At 40.4% G+C, this 15,450-nt stretch overlaps 4 non-coding genes across 4 annotated transcripts; all 4 read right to left on the bottom strand.

Moving 5' to 3' along the window:
• Positions 1–566: 566 nt before the first annotated feature.
• TRNAS-CGA (transfer RNA serine (anticodon CGA)) lies at positions 567–648 on the bottom strand. The gene has a single exon. It is a non-coding gene; the product is annotated as a tRNA-Ser (tRNA).
• A 3,942-nt stretch (positions 649–4,590) lies between these two features.
• On the bottom strand, positions 4,591–4,672 carry TRNAS-CGA (transfer RNA serine (anticodon CGA)). Its single transcript has one exon. It is a non-coding gene; the product is annotated as a tRNA-Ser (tRNA).
• A 3,941-nt stretch (positions 4,673–8,613) lies between these two features.
• On the bottom strand, positions 8,614–8,695 carry TRNAS-CGA (transfer RNA serine (anticodon CGA)). The gene has a single exon. It is a non-coding gene; the product is annotated as a tRNA-Ser (tRNA).
• A 3,942-nt stretch (positions 8,696–12,637) lies between these two features.
• TRNAS-CGA (transfer RNA serine (anticodon CGA)) lies at positions 12,638–12,719 on the bottom strand. Its single transcript has one exon. It is a non-coding gene; the product is annotated as a tRNA-Ser (tRNA).
• Positions 12,720–15,450: the final 2,731 nt, after the last annotated feature.

Here is a 15,450-nt window from a genome sequence, read left to right as displayed (position 1 = left end):
AGAGAAAGAGAGAACTGGCAGTATGAGAGGTGGAGAAAACAGAAGCGGGAGCAAGGAGCTCAAATGAGATTGATGGCGTTTAAATAGAGCGCGTAAAGGAACAGTTACACAGCTAAGAAATGGGAAAGACAGACTAGGGAAAAAAACACAGAAAGAGCCTGTAGATGAAATTCTCTTCCTGGGACAGCAGGTTAAGAGAAATTACACATGGGGAGGTTAAGCATGTAACACGGGGGAGATTAAAAAAGAAAATGCAGTTTTATGAAGTGTGTTTGCCAATCCAGCCAGCACTTTTGTTCTATTTCTCTCTTTGCGTCTTTTATTGGTAAAGTAACTTTCAAGTGCATGCGCAGGTATGAATGAGAGAGCAACGGTATAATAATTTGAAGCGTTTACACCAGTGCTAAAGTAGGAATGAGGTGTAGCAAAGACATGAAAGGGGTAGCGATAACAAATATGTGGAGAGGCAATAGTGACACAAAAATAAGCCACCTATTTATAAAACTGAAATGGAAGAAATACTAAAGGTTAACTTCTGAAATTGTAGCCGATAATAAAAAGATTCTCGTTGTTGGCAGGATTCGAACCTGCGCGGGGATACCCCAATGGATTTCGAGTCCATCGCCTTAACCACTCGGCCACAACAACTTGCTGTAAGCTGCCTACAAATATTTTGTTTGAAAGTTTTGAAGTTTTCCCACATCAAAGTACTGATATTCTGCAATGCGCTTTTTAAAAACAATGTTTTTTTCATCATGCACGTTCTGTCCTAAAAACAAAAATTGCATGAGTACATCTCTGGATCTGTAAAAGGATACGCTTGCATTCAAACTCCCTTGTGGCACTCAAGTTTTTTGGACCCTGTTGCACTCTGTTTTTGCGCTGCTTTTAGTCTACGACCCATATTACAGAAGTCAACCATCTCTGAGTATTTGGGACTCCTTTGTAAGTGCCTTATCTTTAATCCTTGAAAAGCTCTATAATAAAGGGGTCTGTCAAAGATTGCTTGAATGGAAGATAAAAGAAGGCCCACTTGTCTCACCAAATGCAGTAGAGAAACCTGATGTTTTACTCATGTTATCCTTAGTTCAGTTTTTGGTAGACCTGGCATCCTTAAGGTGGCCTACCAGCAACCTTTTTGCTTTTCACCTCACGTTTTGCTGTATCTTTATGTTGGCCTTAGGACTCTAATCACTTTATCACTACTGTGAGAAAGTGGCTCTGTATATACTGTTCCCAAATAGGTACAGTGTGCACAGAGTCCCCAGTCCCCAGAGGTTTGGCAGAGGCTAAAGTTAGACATAACCTTACTCTCTAAAGTGGTAGCTTGCCGAGCAGTAAGGCAGTATCAGAGTACAGTGTAAAACATTTGTTGTACACACTCAGTCAGCAAATGGTCTCACACACTCAAGAACTGAATTCTAGGCCATTGGTTTGCATACAAAAGATATTGTTGTTTTATTTTAGAACCAACAATAGGTATCAAAATATACTTGCTCAGAATGAGATGCTTTAGTTAAATACTTTGCAATAGGCAATTGACTTTTGCAGGTCATAGTTACAGTTTATTGCAATAGGCAACACAATTTGAATCACAATAATACATTGAGCTCAATGGGAATTTTAAGTTATATGCAATTAATTACTTTCAGGATTACTTTTCTAAATCCAGGACTGGATCCTAGATTCAGTCCTGGGACAGTTCTTGGAAACAAGTGAGTAAATTCGTTTTAGTTACTGTTGTGATTTTTAAGCGAATATTTTGCTATTTTAAAAGTTGACACTTAGAAACTTTTGCTGATCAAATTACCAATGTTATCCTATGGAAGGAAATTCACTTAGCAGGTAAGTGGGGTTATGGTTACTTTTTCTAGGTCAGTGTTGGATCCTAGATCCAGCACTACTGTACCACCTGTAAGCAGTTGAGAAACTGCGTTTAAGTTATACAGGCGATTTTTAAGGAATATTTACATGTTTGCAAAATCGACACTTAAAAGAAATTTCACAGAAAAACAGTCAATGGTTTCCTATGGAAGAAAATTCAAGTTACGGGTAAAGTACGTTCTCGTTACTTTTGTAATCCAGTGCTGGGCTCCTAGGCTCAGTACTGGGACATCTATCTAAAACAGGTAAACAATTACGTTTTCACAGTTGGTACGATTTTTAAAGAATATTTGTAAGTTTCAAAAATCGACACTTAGAAAATTTTCAGCAAAAAGCAGGCAATGATATCCCATGGAAGGAAATTCGAGTTACTGGTAAGTACGGTTAAAATTACTTTTCAGGGTCAGTACTGAGCTCCAAGATGCAGCACTGAGGTCTCTCCCGATAACAGGTGAGTAAATCAGAATTCGTTGTTCGGCTGATTTTAGATGAATATTTTAATGTTCCAAAACTCCACACCACTTAGAAGAATTTCCAAGTGAAACAACGAAATTTTAGCCTATGGAAGAAAAGTGAGTTATCGGCTTTTAGGTAAGTACTCGACTGGCAGAGTTATGGTTCTGGGCATAGACTCAGGGGTCTCCCAGGGGAGTCCCAGCCTACTTGCCAAGCCTTAAACTCCCCTTTTATTACATATAATTTACACCTAAGGTAGGCCCTAGGTAGTCCTAGGTGCATGATGCTATGTAAGTAAAAAATAAGATATGTACTTTGGTGGTTCGCGTGTCCTGTAAGTACCAAACAGTCTATTTCATTTTTCACTACTGTGAGGTCTACCCCTCTCATAGGTTAGCTCAGTGTATTCCCCTATACTTTTTATTTGTTAATTCCATATCGGAGAGGAGTAGCTTTATTTATTTATTGAAAATCCTACTTACTGGTGAGGTTGGATTTAACTTTACTATTTTAGAAATGCCACTTTTAGAGAGTGAACATGTCTCTGCACTTACTGCTCTATTTGCCTGAAACCTGGCCCCAATACACGTCTGGATTGGGCTGGGTGACAGCAAAATGTGTGCCTTCCCTCTAGAGAGCCACAACACAGGTCACTCAACTGCACCTGGGGGGTGAGCTCCGCTCCCCCTCCACCCCCAATAGGTTCAAGAACGATAATTTATGTAAGTAAATACATTATAGCTACAGCTTATAATCATGCGAGTTTAAATCATTTGTTGTTAGATGGTTTAAATATTTGAAAGGATCTGTTTTTAATAGACATTTTACAAAAACCACTGGCACATTTGCTAATTCTGTAAAATTAACACCCAACTGCCGTGACATTGCCAACCACAATGCCGTGACTCGGATTCAAACCGAGGTTGCTGCGGCCACAACGCAGAGTACTAACCACTATACGATCACGGCGAGCTACTTGGGCTCAACGACATACAGTGACATGGAGAATTTATAATTCGGAACACTCAGGGCTATTCCTGTGATAGGCTGGATGTATTCATTGCTTCCTCATTCCTCATTCAGAGGCTGCGTCTCCTCAGTGGTTGATAGGCTGAAACCGTTTCCTGGCCGCCTGCTTGTGAAATGCCAGGAGTCAAAGTTCACACATTACACTTGCGGACCTGTGATGGGACACCAATGCAGAGAAACCCACCTGGCACAGACCTTCTATTCTGTCTATTAGACCTGCATCTTCCCTGCACCTTTCAAGCCATTTGTATGTGAAGCAAGAAAGAGTTAGAGAGTGATCCATCTACACTTTTATAGGGAGGATGTCGCCGTGAGCTCCTCCCAGCTAATCACACGAACAGCAGAAAAGCAAGATAAATACACAGTTGAGGGGTGGGCTGCATGGTTATGTTTTTGAGTAAATATTGAAACTGACCTCAGTGGCTCATTAGCAGAGCTGCGGCTAATGACTGGTGCCAAATCATGATGAAGCAAGCACCATGGCTCGTAGGGGACCCACAACACGCTTTTCTTAGCTCACTGAATTAAAGTATAAACTTCCGCCGTGTGTGTGTGGTAAAGGCTTGTTAATATGGTTCCTTTTCCAATTCAAGCCTGACAACAAGAGGCAGGAACCACGTGGCTTCGGAAGCTCAGGAAAGTAGCCACCAACCACAGAGAAAGAGAGAACTGGCAGTATGAGAGGTGGAGAAAACAGAAGCGGGAGCAAGGAGCTCAAATGAGATTGATGGCGTTTAAATAGAGCGCGTAAAGGAACAGTTACACAGCTAAGAAATGGGAAAGACAGACTAGGGAAAAAAACACAGAAAGAGCCTGTAGATGAAATTCTCTTCCTGGGACAGCAGGTTAAGAGAAATTACACATGGGGAGGTTAAGCATGTAACACGGGGGAGATTAAAAAAGAAAATGCAGTTTTATGAAGTGTGTTTGCCAATCCAGCCAGCACTTTTGTTCTATTTCTCTCTTTGCGTCTTTTATTGGTAAAGTAACTTTCAAGTGCATGCGCAGGTATGAATGAGAGAGCAACGGTATAATAATTTGAAGCGTTTACACCAGTGCTAAAGTAGGAATGAGGTGTAGCAAAGACATGAAAGGGGTAGCGATAACAAATATGTGGAGAGGCAATAGTGACACAAAAATAAGCCACCTATTTATAAAGCTGAAATGGAAGAAATACTAAAGGTTAACTTCTGAAATTGTAGCCGATAATAAAAAGATTCTCGTTGTTGGCAGGATTCGAACCTGCGCGGGGATACCCCAATGGATTTCGAGTCCATCGCCTTAACCACTCGGCCACAACAACTTGCTGTAAGCTGCCTACAAATATTTTGTTTGAAAGTTTTGAAGTTTTCCCACATCAAAGTACTGATATTCTGCAATGCGCTTTTTAAAAACAATGTTTTTTTCATCATGCACGTTCTGTCCTAAAAACAAAAATTGCATGAGTACATCTCTGGATCTGTAAAAGGATACGCTTGCATTCAAACTCCCTTGTGGCACTCAAGTTTTTTGGACCCTGTTGCACTCTGTTTTTGCGCTGCTTTTAGTCTACGACCCATATTACAGAAGTCAACCATCTCTGAGTATTTGGGACTCCTTTGTAAGTGCCTTATCTTTAATCCTTGAAAAGCTCTATAATAAAGGGGTCTGTCAAAGATTGCTTGAATGGAAGATAAAAGAAGGCCCACTTGTCTCACCAAATGCAGTAGAGAAACCTGATGTTTTACTCATGTTATCCTTAGTTCAGTTTTTGGTAGACCTGGCATCCTTAAGGTGGCCTACCAGCAACCTTTTTGCTTTTCACCTCACGTTTTGCTGTATCTTTATGTTGGCCTTAGGACTCTAATCACTTTATCACTACTGTGAGAAAGTGGCTCTGTATATACTGTTCCCAAATAGGTACAGTGTGCACAGAGTCCCCAGTCCCCAGAGGTTTGGCAGAGGCTAAAGTTAGATATAACCTTACTCTCTAAAGTGGTAGCTTGCCGAGCAGTAAGGCAGTATCAGAGTACAGTGTAAAACATTTGTTGTACACACTCAGTCAGCAAATGGTCTCACACACTCAAGAACTGAACTCTAGGCCATTGGTTTGCATACAAAAGATATTGTTGTTTTATTTTAGAACCAACAATAGGTATCAAAATATACTTGCTCAGAATGAGATGCTTTAGTTAAATACTTTGCAATAGGCAATTGACTTTTGCAGGTCATAGTTACAGTTTATTGCAATAGGCAACACAATTTGAATCACAATAATACATTGAGCTCAATGGGAATTTTAAGTTATATGCAATTAATTACTTTCAGGATTACTTGTCTAAATCCAGGACTGGATCCTAGATTCAGTCCTGGGACAGTTCTTGGAAACAAGTGAGTAAATTCGTTTTAGTTACTGTTGTGATTTTTAAGCAATATTTTGCTATTTTACAAGTTGACACTTAGAAACTTTTGCTGATCAAATTACCAATGTTATCCTATGGAAGGAAATTCACTTAGCAGGTAAGTGGGGTTATGGTTACTTTTTCTAGGTCAGTGTTGGATCCTAGATCCAGCACTACTGTACCACCTGTAAGCAGGTGAGAAACTGCGTTTAAGTTATACAGGCGATTTTTAAGGAATATTTACATGTTTGCAAAATCGACACTTAGAAGAAATTTCACAGAAAAACAGTCAATGGTTTCCTATGGAAGAAAATTCAAGTTACGGGTAAAGTACGTTCTCGTTACTTTTGTAATCCAGTGCTGGGCTCCTAGGCTCAGTACTGGGACATCTATCTAAAACAGGTAAACAATTACGTTTTCACAGTTGGTACGATTTTTAAAGAATATTTGTAAGTTTCAAAAATCGACACTTAGAAAATTTTCAGCAAAAAGCAGGCAATGATATCCCATGGAAGGAAATTCGAGTTACTGGTAAGTACGGTTAAAATTACATTTCAGGGTCAGTACTGAGCTCCAAGATGCAGCACTGAGGTCTCTCCTGATAACAGGTGAGTAAATCAGAATTCGTTGTTCGGCTGATTTTAGATGAATATTTTAAAGTTCCAAAACTCCACACCACTTAGAAGAATTTCCAAGTGAAACCACTCAATGTTAGCCTATGGAAGAAAAGTGAGTTATCGGCTTTTAGGTAAGTACTCGACTGGCAGAGTTATGGTTCTGGGCATAGACTCAGGGGTCTCCCAGGGGAGTCCCAGCCTACTTGCCGAGCCTTAAACTCCCCTTTTATTACATATAATTTACACCTAAGGTAGGCCCTAGGTAGTCCTAGGTGCATGATGCTATGTAAGTAAAAAATAAGATATGTACTTTGGTGGTTTGCGTGTCCTGTAAGTACCAAACAGTCTATTTCATTTTTCACTACTGTGAGGTCTACCCCTCTCATAGGTTAGCTCTGTGTATTCCCCTATACTTTTTATTTGGTAATTCCATATCGGAGAGGAGTAGCTTTATTTATTTATTGAAAATCCTACTTACTGGTGAAGTTGGATTTAACTTTACTATTTTAGAAATGCCACTTTTAGAGAGTGAACATTTCTCTGCACTTACTGCTCTATTTGCCTGAAACCTGGCCCCAATACACGTCTGGATTGGGCTGGGTGACAGCAAAATTTGTGCCTTCCCTCTAGAGAGCCACAACACAGGTCACTCAACTGCACCTGGGGGGTGAGCTCCGCTCCCCCTCCACCCCCAATAGGTTCAAGAACGATAATTTATGTAAGTAAATACATTATAGCTACAGCTTATAATCATGCGAGTTTAAATCATTTGTTGTTAGATGGTTTAAATATTTGAAAGGATCTGTTTTTAATAGACATTTTACAAAAACCACTGGCACATTTGCTAATTCTGTAAAATTAACACCCAACTGCCGTGACATTGCCAACCACAACGCCGTGACTCGGATTCAAACCGAGGTTGCTGCAGCCACAACGCAGAGTACTAACCACTATACGATCACGGCGAGCTACTTGGGCTCAACGACATACAGTGACATGGAGAATTTATAATTCGGAACACTCAGGGCTATTCCTGTGATAGGCTGGATGTATTCATTGCTTCCTCATTCCTCATTCAGAGGCTGCGTCTCCTCAGTGGTTGATAGGCTGAAACCGTTTCCTGGCCGCCTGCTTGTGAAATGCCAGGAGTCAAAGTTCACACATTACACTTGCGGACCTGTGATGGGACACCAATGCAGAGAAACCCACCTGGCACAGACCTTCTATTCTGTCTATTAGACCTGCATCTTCCCTGCACCTTTCAAGCCATTTGTATGTGAAGCAAGAAAGAGTTAGAGAGTGATCCATCTACACTTTTATAGGGAGGATGTCGCCGTGAGCTCCTCCCAGCTAATCACACGAACAGCAGAAAAGCAAGATAAATACACAGTTGAGGGGTGGGCTGCATGGTTATGTTTTTGAGTAAATATTGAAACTGACCTCAGTGGCTCATTAGCAGAGCTGCGGCTAATGACTGGTGCCAAATCATGATGAAGCAAGCACCATGGCTCGTAGGGGACCCACAACACGCTTTTCTTAGCTCACTGAATTAAAGTATAAACTTCCGCCGTGTGTGTGTGGTAAAGGCTTGTTAATATGGTTCCTTTTCCAATTCAAGCCTGACAACAAGAGGCAGGAACCACGTGGCTTCGGAAGCTCAGGAAAGTAGCCACCAACCACAGAGAAAGAGAGAACTGGCAGTATGAGAGGTGGAGAAAACAGAAGCGGGAGCAAGGAGCTCAAATGAGATTGATGGCGTTTAAATAGAGCGCGTAAAGGAACAGTTACACAGCTAAGAAATGGGAAAGACAGACTAGGGAAAAAAACACAGAAAGAGCCTGTAGATGAAATTCTCTTCCTGGGACAGCAGGTTAAGAGAAATTACACATGGGGAGGTTAAGCATGTAACACGGGGGAGATTAAAAAAGAAAATGCAGTTTTATGAAGTGTGTTTGCCAATCCAGCCAGCACTTTTGTTCTATTTCTCTCTTTGCGTCTTTTATTGGTAAAGTAACTTTCAAGTGCATGCGCAGGTATGAATGAGAGAGCAACGGTATAATAATTTGAAGCGTTTACACCAGTGCTAAAGTAGGAATGAGGTGTAGCAAAGACATGAAAGGGGTAGCGATAACAAATATGTGGAGAGGCAATAGTGACACAAAAATAAGCCACCTATTTATAAAACTGAAATGGAAGAAATACTAAAGGTTAACTTCTGAAATTGTAGCCGATAATAAAAAGATTCTCGTTGTTGGCAGGATTCGAACCTGCGCGGGGATACCCCAATGGATTTCGAGTCCATCGCCTTAACCACTCGGCCACAACAACTTGCTGTAAGCTGCCTACAAATATTTTGTTTGAAAGTTTTGAAGTTTTCCCACATCAAAGTACTGATATTCTGCAATGCGCTTTTTAAAAACAATGTTTTTTTCATCATGCACGTTCTGTCCTAAAAACAAAAATTGCATGAGTACATCTCTGGATCTGTAAAAGGATACGCTTGCATTCAAACTCCCTTGTGGCACTCAAGTTTTTTGGACCCTGTTGCACTCTGTTTTTGCGCTGCTTTTAGTCTACGACCCATATTACAGAAGTCAACCATCTCTGAGTATTTGGGACTCCTTTGTAAGTGCCTTATCTTTAATCCTTGAAAAGCTCTATAATAAAGGGGTCTGTCAAAGATTGCTTGAATGGAAGATAAAAGAAGGCCCACTTGTCTCACCAAATGCAGTAGAGAAACCTGATGTTTTACTCATGTTATCCTTAGTTCAGTTTTTGGTAGACCTGGCATCCTTAAGGTGGCCTACCAGCAACCTTTTTGCTTTTCACCTCACGTTTTGCTGTATCTTTATGTTGGCCTTAGGACTCTAATCACTTTATCACTACTGTGAGAAAGTGGCTCTGTATATACTGTTCCCAAATAGGTACAGTGTGCACAGAGTCCCCAGTCCCCAGAGGTTTGGCAGAGGCTAAAGTTAGACATAACCTTACTCTCTAAAGTGGTAGCTTGCCGAGCAGTAAGGCAGTATCAGAGTACAGTGTAAAACATTTGTTGTACACACTCAGTCAGCAAATGGTCTCACACACTCAAGAACTGAATTCTAGGCCATTGGTTTGCATACAAAAGATATTGTTGTTTTATTTTAGAACCAACAATAGGTATCAAAATATACTTGCTCAGAATGAGATGCTTTAGTTAAATACTTTGCAATAGGCAATTGACTTTTGCAGGTCATAGTTACAGTTTATTGCAATAGGCAACACAATTTGAATCACAATAATACATTGAGCTCAATGGGAATTTTAAGTTATATGCAATTAATTACTTTCAGGATTACTTTTCTAAATCCAGGACTGGATCCTAGATTCAGTCCTGGGACAGTTCTTGGAAACAAGTGAGTAAATTCGTTTTAGTTACTGTTGTGATTTTTAAGCGAATATTTTGCTATTTTAAAAGTTGACACTTAGAAACTTTTGCTGATCAAATTACCAATGTTATCCTATGGAAGGAAATTCACTTAGCAGGTAAGTGGGGTTATGGTTACTTTTTCTAGGTCAGTGTTGGATCCTAGATCCAGCACTACTGTACCACCTGTAAGCAGTTGAGAAACTGCGTTTAAGTTATACAGGCGATTTTTAAGGAATATTTACATGTTTGCAAAATCGACACTTAAAAGAAATTTCACAGAAAAACAGTCAATGGTTTCCTATGGAAGAAAATTCAAGTTACGGGTAAAGTACGTTCTCGTTACTTTTGTAATCCAGTGCTGGGCTCCTAGGCTCAGTACTGGGACATCTATCTAAAACAGGTAAACAATTACGTTTTCACAGTTGGTACGATTTTTAAAGAATATTTGTAAGTTTCAAAAATCGACACTTAGAAAATTTTCAGCAAAAAGCAGGCAATGATATCCCATGGAAGGAAATTCGAGTTACTGGTAAGTACGGTTAAAATTACTTTTCAGGGTCAGTACTGAGCTCCAAGATGCAGCACTGAGGTCTCTCCCGATAACAGGTGAGTAAATCAGAATTCGTTGTTCGGCTGATTTTAGATGAATATTTTAATGTTCCAAAACTCCACACCACTTAGAAGAATTTCCAAGTGAAACAACGAAATTTTAGCCTATGGAAGAAAAGTGAGTTATCGGCTTTTAGGTAAGTACTCGACTGGCAGAGTTATGGTTCTGGGCATAGACTCAGGGGTCTCCCAGGGGAGTCCCAGCCTACTTGCCAAGCCTTAAACTCCCCTTTTATTACATATAATTTACACCTAAGGTAGGCCCTAGGTAGTCCTAGGTGCATGATGCTATGTAAGTAAAAAATAAGATATGTACTTTGGTGGTTCGCGTGTCCTGTAAGTACCAAACAGTCTATTTCATTTTTCACTACTGTGAGGTCTACCCCTCTCATAGGTTAGCTCAGTGTATTCCCCTATACTTTTTATTTGTTAATTCCATATCGGAGAGGAGTAGCTTTATTTATTTATTGAAAATCCTACTTACTGGTGAGGTTGGATTTAACTTTACTATTTTAGAAATGCCACTTTTAGAGAGTGAACATGTCTCTGCACTTACTGCTCTATTTGCCTGAAACCTGGCCCCAATACACGTCTGGATTGGGCTGGGTGACAGCAAAATGTGTGCCTTCCCTCTAGAGAGCCACAACACAGGTCACTCAACTGCACCTGGGGGGTGAGCTCCGCTCCCCCTCCACCCCCAATAGGTTCAAGAACGATAATTTATGTAAGTAAATACATTATAGCTACAGCTTATAATCATGCGAGTTTAAATCATTTGTTGTTAGATGGTTTAAATATTTGAAAGGATCTGTTTTTAATAGACATTTTACAAAAACCACTGGCACATTTGCTAATTCTGTAAAATTAACACCCAACTGCCGTGACATTGCCAACCACAATGCCGTGACTCGGATTCAAACCGAGGTTGCTGCGGCCACAACGCAGAGTACTAACCACTATACGATCACGGCGAGCTACTTGGGCTCAACGACATACAGTGACATGGAGAATTTATAATTCGGAACACTCAGGGCTATTCCTGTGATAGGCTGGATGTATTCATTGCTTCCTCATTCCTCATTCAGAGGCTGCGTCTCCTCAGTGGTTGATAGGCTGAAACCGTTTCCTGGCCGCCTGCTTGTGAAATGCCAGGAGTCAAAGTTCACACATTACACTTGCGGACCTGTGATGGGACACCAATGCAGAGAAACCCACCTGGCACAGACCTTCTATTCTGTCTATTAGACCTGCATCTTCCCTGCACCTTTCAAGCCATTTGTATGTGAAGCAAGAAAGAGTTAGAGAGTGATCCATCTACACTTTTATAGGGAGGATGTCGCCGTGAGCTCCTCCCAGCTAATCACACGAACAGCAGAAAAGCAAGATAAATACACAGTTGAGGGGTGGGCTGCATGGTTATGTTTTTGAGTAAATATTGAAACTGACCTCAGTGGCTCATTAGCAGAGCTGCGGCTAATGACTGGTGCCAAATCATGATGAAGCAAGCACCATGGCTCGTAGGGGACCCACAACACGCTTTTCTTAGCTCACTGAATTAAAGTATAAACTTCCGCCGTGTGTGTGTGGTAAAGGCTTGTTAATATGGTTCCTTTTCCAATTCAAGCCTGACAACAAGAGGCAGGAACCACGTGGCTTCGGAAGCTCAGGAAAGTAGCCACCAACCACAGAGAAAGAGAGAACTGGCAGTATGAGAGGTGGAGAAAACAGAAGCGGGAGCAAGGAGCTCAAATGAGATTGATGGCGTTTAAATAGAGCGCGTAAAGGAACAGTTACACAGCTAAGAAATGGGAAAGACAGACTAGGGAAAAAAACACAGAAAGAGCCTGTAGATGAAATTCTCTTCCTGGGACAGCAGGTTAAGAGAAATTACACATGGGGAGGTTAAGCATGTAACACGGGGGAGATTAAAAAAGAAAATGCAGTTTTATGAAGTGTGTTTGCCAATCCAGCCAGCACTTTTGTTCTATTTCTCTCTTTGCGTCTTTTATTGGTAAAGTAACTTTCAAGTGCATGCGCAGGTATGAATGAGAGAGCAACGGTATAATAATTTGAAGCGTTTACACCAGTGCTAAAGTAGGAATGAGGTGTAGCAAAGACATGAAAGGGGTAGCGATAACAAATATGTGGAGAGGCAATAGTGACACAAAAATAAGCCACCTATTTATAAAGCTGAAATGGAAGAAATACTAAAGGTTAACTTCTGAAATTGTAGCCGATAATAAAAAGATTCTCGTTGTTGGCAGGATTCGAACCTGCGCGGGGATACCCCAATGGATTTCGAGTCCATCGCCTTAACCACTCGGCCACAACAACTTGCTGTAAGCTGCCTACAAATATTTTGTTTGAAAGTTTTGAAGTTTTCCCACATCAAAGTACTGATATTCTGCAATGCGCTTTTTAAAAACAATGTTTTTTTCATCATGCACGTTCTGTCCTAAAAACAAAAATTGCATGAGTACATCTCTGGATCTGTAAAAGGATACGCTTGCATTCAAACTCCCTTGTGGCACTCAAGTTTTTTGGACCCTGTTGCACTCTGTTTTTGCGCTGCTTTTAGTCTACGACCCATATTACAGAAGTCAACCATCTCTGAGTATTTGGGACTCCTTTGTAAGTGCCTTATCTTTAATCCTTGAAAAGCTCTATAATAAAGGGGTCTGTCAAAGATTGCTTGAATGGAAGATAAAAGAAGGCCCACTTGTCTCACCAAATGCAGTAGAGAAACCTGATGTTTTACTCATGTTATCCTTAGTTCAGTTTTTGGTAGACCTGGCATCCTTAAGGTGGCCTACCAGCAACCTTTTTGCTTTTCACCTCACGTTTTGCTGTATCTTTATGTTGGCCTTAGGACTCTAATCACTTTATCACTACTGTGAGAAAGTGGCTCTGTATATACTGTTCCCAAATAGGTACAGTGTGCACAGAGTCCCCAGTCCCCAGAGGTTTGGCAGAGGCTAAAGTTAGATATAACCTTACTCTCTAAAGTGGTAGCTTGCCGAGCAGTAAGGCAGTATCAGAGTACAGTGTAAAACATTTGTTGTACACACTCAGTCAGCAAATGGTCTCACACACTCAAGAACTGAACTCTAGGCCATTGGTTTGCATACAAAAGATATTGTTGTTTTATTTTAGAACCAACAATAGGTATCAAAATATACTTGCTCAGAATGAGATGCTTTAGTTAAATACTTTGCAATAGGCAATTGACTTTTGCAGGTCATAGTTACAGTTTATTGCAATAGGCAACACAATTTGAATCACAATAATACATTGAGCTCAATGGGAATTTTAAGTTATATGCAATTAATTACTTTCAGGATTACTTTTCTAAATCCAGGACTGGATCCTAGATTCAGTCCTGGGACAGTTCTTGGAAACAAGTGAGTAAATTCGTTTTAGTTACTGTTGTGATTTTTAAGCAATATTTTGCTATTTTAAAAGTTGACACTTAGAAACTTTTGCTGATCAAATTACCAATGTTATCCTATGGAAGGAAATTCACTTAGCAGGTAAGTGGGGTTATGGTTACTTTTTCTAGGTCAGTGTTGGATCCTAGATCCAGCACTACTGTACCACCTGTAAGCAGTTGAGAAACTGCGTTTAAGTTATACAGGCGATTTTTAAGGAATATTTACATGTTTGCAAAATCGACACTTAGAAGAAATTTCACAGAAAAACAGTCAATGGTTTCCTATGGAAGAAAATTCAAGTTACGGGTAAAGTACGTTCTCGTTACTTTTGTAATCCAGTGCTGGGCTCCTAGGCTCAGTACTGGGACATCTATCTAAAACAGGTAAACAATTACGTTTTCACAGTTGGTACGATTTTTAAAGAATATTTGTAAGTTTCAAAAATCGACACTTAGAAAATTTTCAGCAAAAAGCAGGCAATGATATCCCATGGAAGGAAATTCGAGTTACTGGTAAGTACGGTTAAAATTACTTTTCAGGGTCAGTACTGAGCTCCAAGATGCAGCACTGAGGTCTCTCCCGATAACAGGTGAGTAAATCAGAATTCGTTGTTCGGCTGATTTTAGATGAATATTTTAAAGTTCCAAAACTCCACACCACTTAGAAGAATTTCCAAGTGAAACAACGAAATTTTAGCCTATGGAAGAAAAGTGAGTTATCGGCTTTTAGGTAAGTACTCGACTGGCAGAGTTATGGTTCTGGGCATAGACTCAGGGGTCTCCCAGGGGAGTCCCAGCCTACTTGCCAAGCCTTAAACTCCCCTTTTATTACATATAATTTACACCTAAGGTAGGCCCTAGGTAGTCCTAGGTGCATGATGCTATGTAAGTAAAAAATAAGATATGTACTTTGGTGGTTCGCGTGTCCTGTAAGTACCAAACAGTCTATTTCATTTTTCACTACTGTGAGGTCTACCCCTCTCATAGGTTAGCTCTGTGTATTCCCCTATACTTTTTATTTGGTAATTCCATATCGGAGAGGAGTAGCTTTATTTATTTATTGAAAATCCTACTTACTGGTGAGGTTGGATTTAACTTTACTATTTTAGAAATGCCACTTTTAGAGAGTGAACATGTCTCTGCACTTACTGCTCTATTTGCCTGAAACCTGGCCCCAATACACGTCTGGATTGGGCTGGGTGACAGCAAAATTTGTGCCTTCCCTCTAGAGAGCCACAACACAGGTCACTCAACTGCACCTGGGGGGTGAGCTCCGCTCCCCCTCCACCCCCAATAGGTTCAAGAACGATAATTTATGTAAGTAAATACATTATAGCTACAGCTTATAATCATGCGAGTTTAAATCATTTGTTGTTAGATGGTTTAAATATTTGAAAGGATCTGTTTTTAATAGACATTTTACAAAAACCACTGGCACATTTGCTAATTCTGTAAAATTAACACCCAACTGCCGTGACATTGCCAACCACAATGCCGTGACTCGGATTCAAACCGAGGTTGCTGCGGCCACAACGCAGAGTACTAACCACTATACGATCACGGCGAGCTACTTGGGCTCAACGACATACAGTGACATGGAGAATTTATAATTCGGAACACTCAGGGCTATTCCTG

Source organism: Triturus cristatus, chromosome 12, assembly GCF_964204655.1.
Source record: "Triturus cristatus chromosome 12, aTriCri1.1, whole genome shotgun sequence".
NCBI classification, from domain to species: domain Eukaryota; kingdom Metazoa; phylum Chordata; class Amphibia; order Caudata; family Salamandridae; genus Triturus; species Triturus cristatus.
The sequence above is the reverse complement of the archived record's forward strand: the minus strand, read 5'-3'. Positions and strand labels throughout refer to the sequence as shown.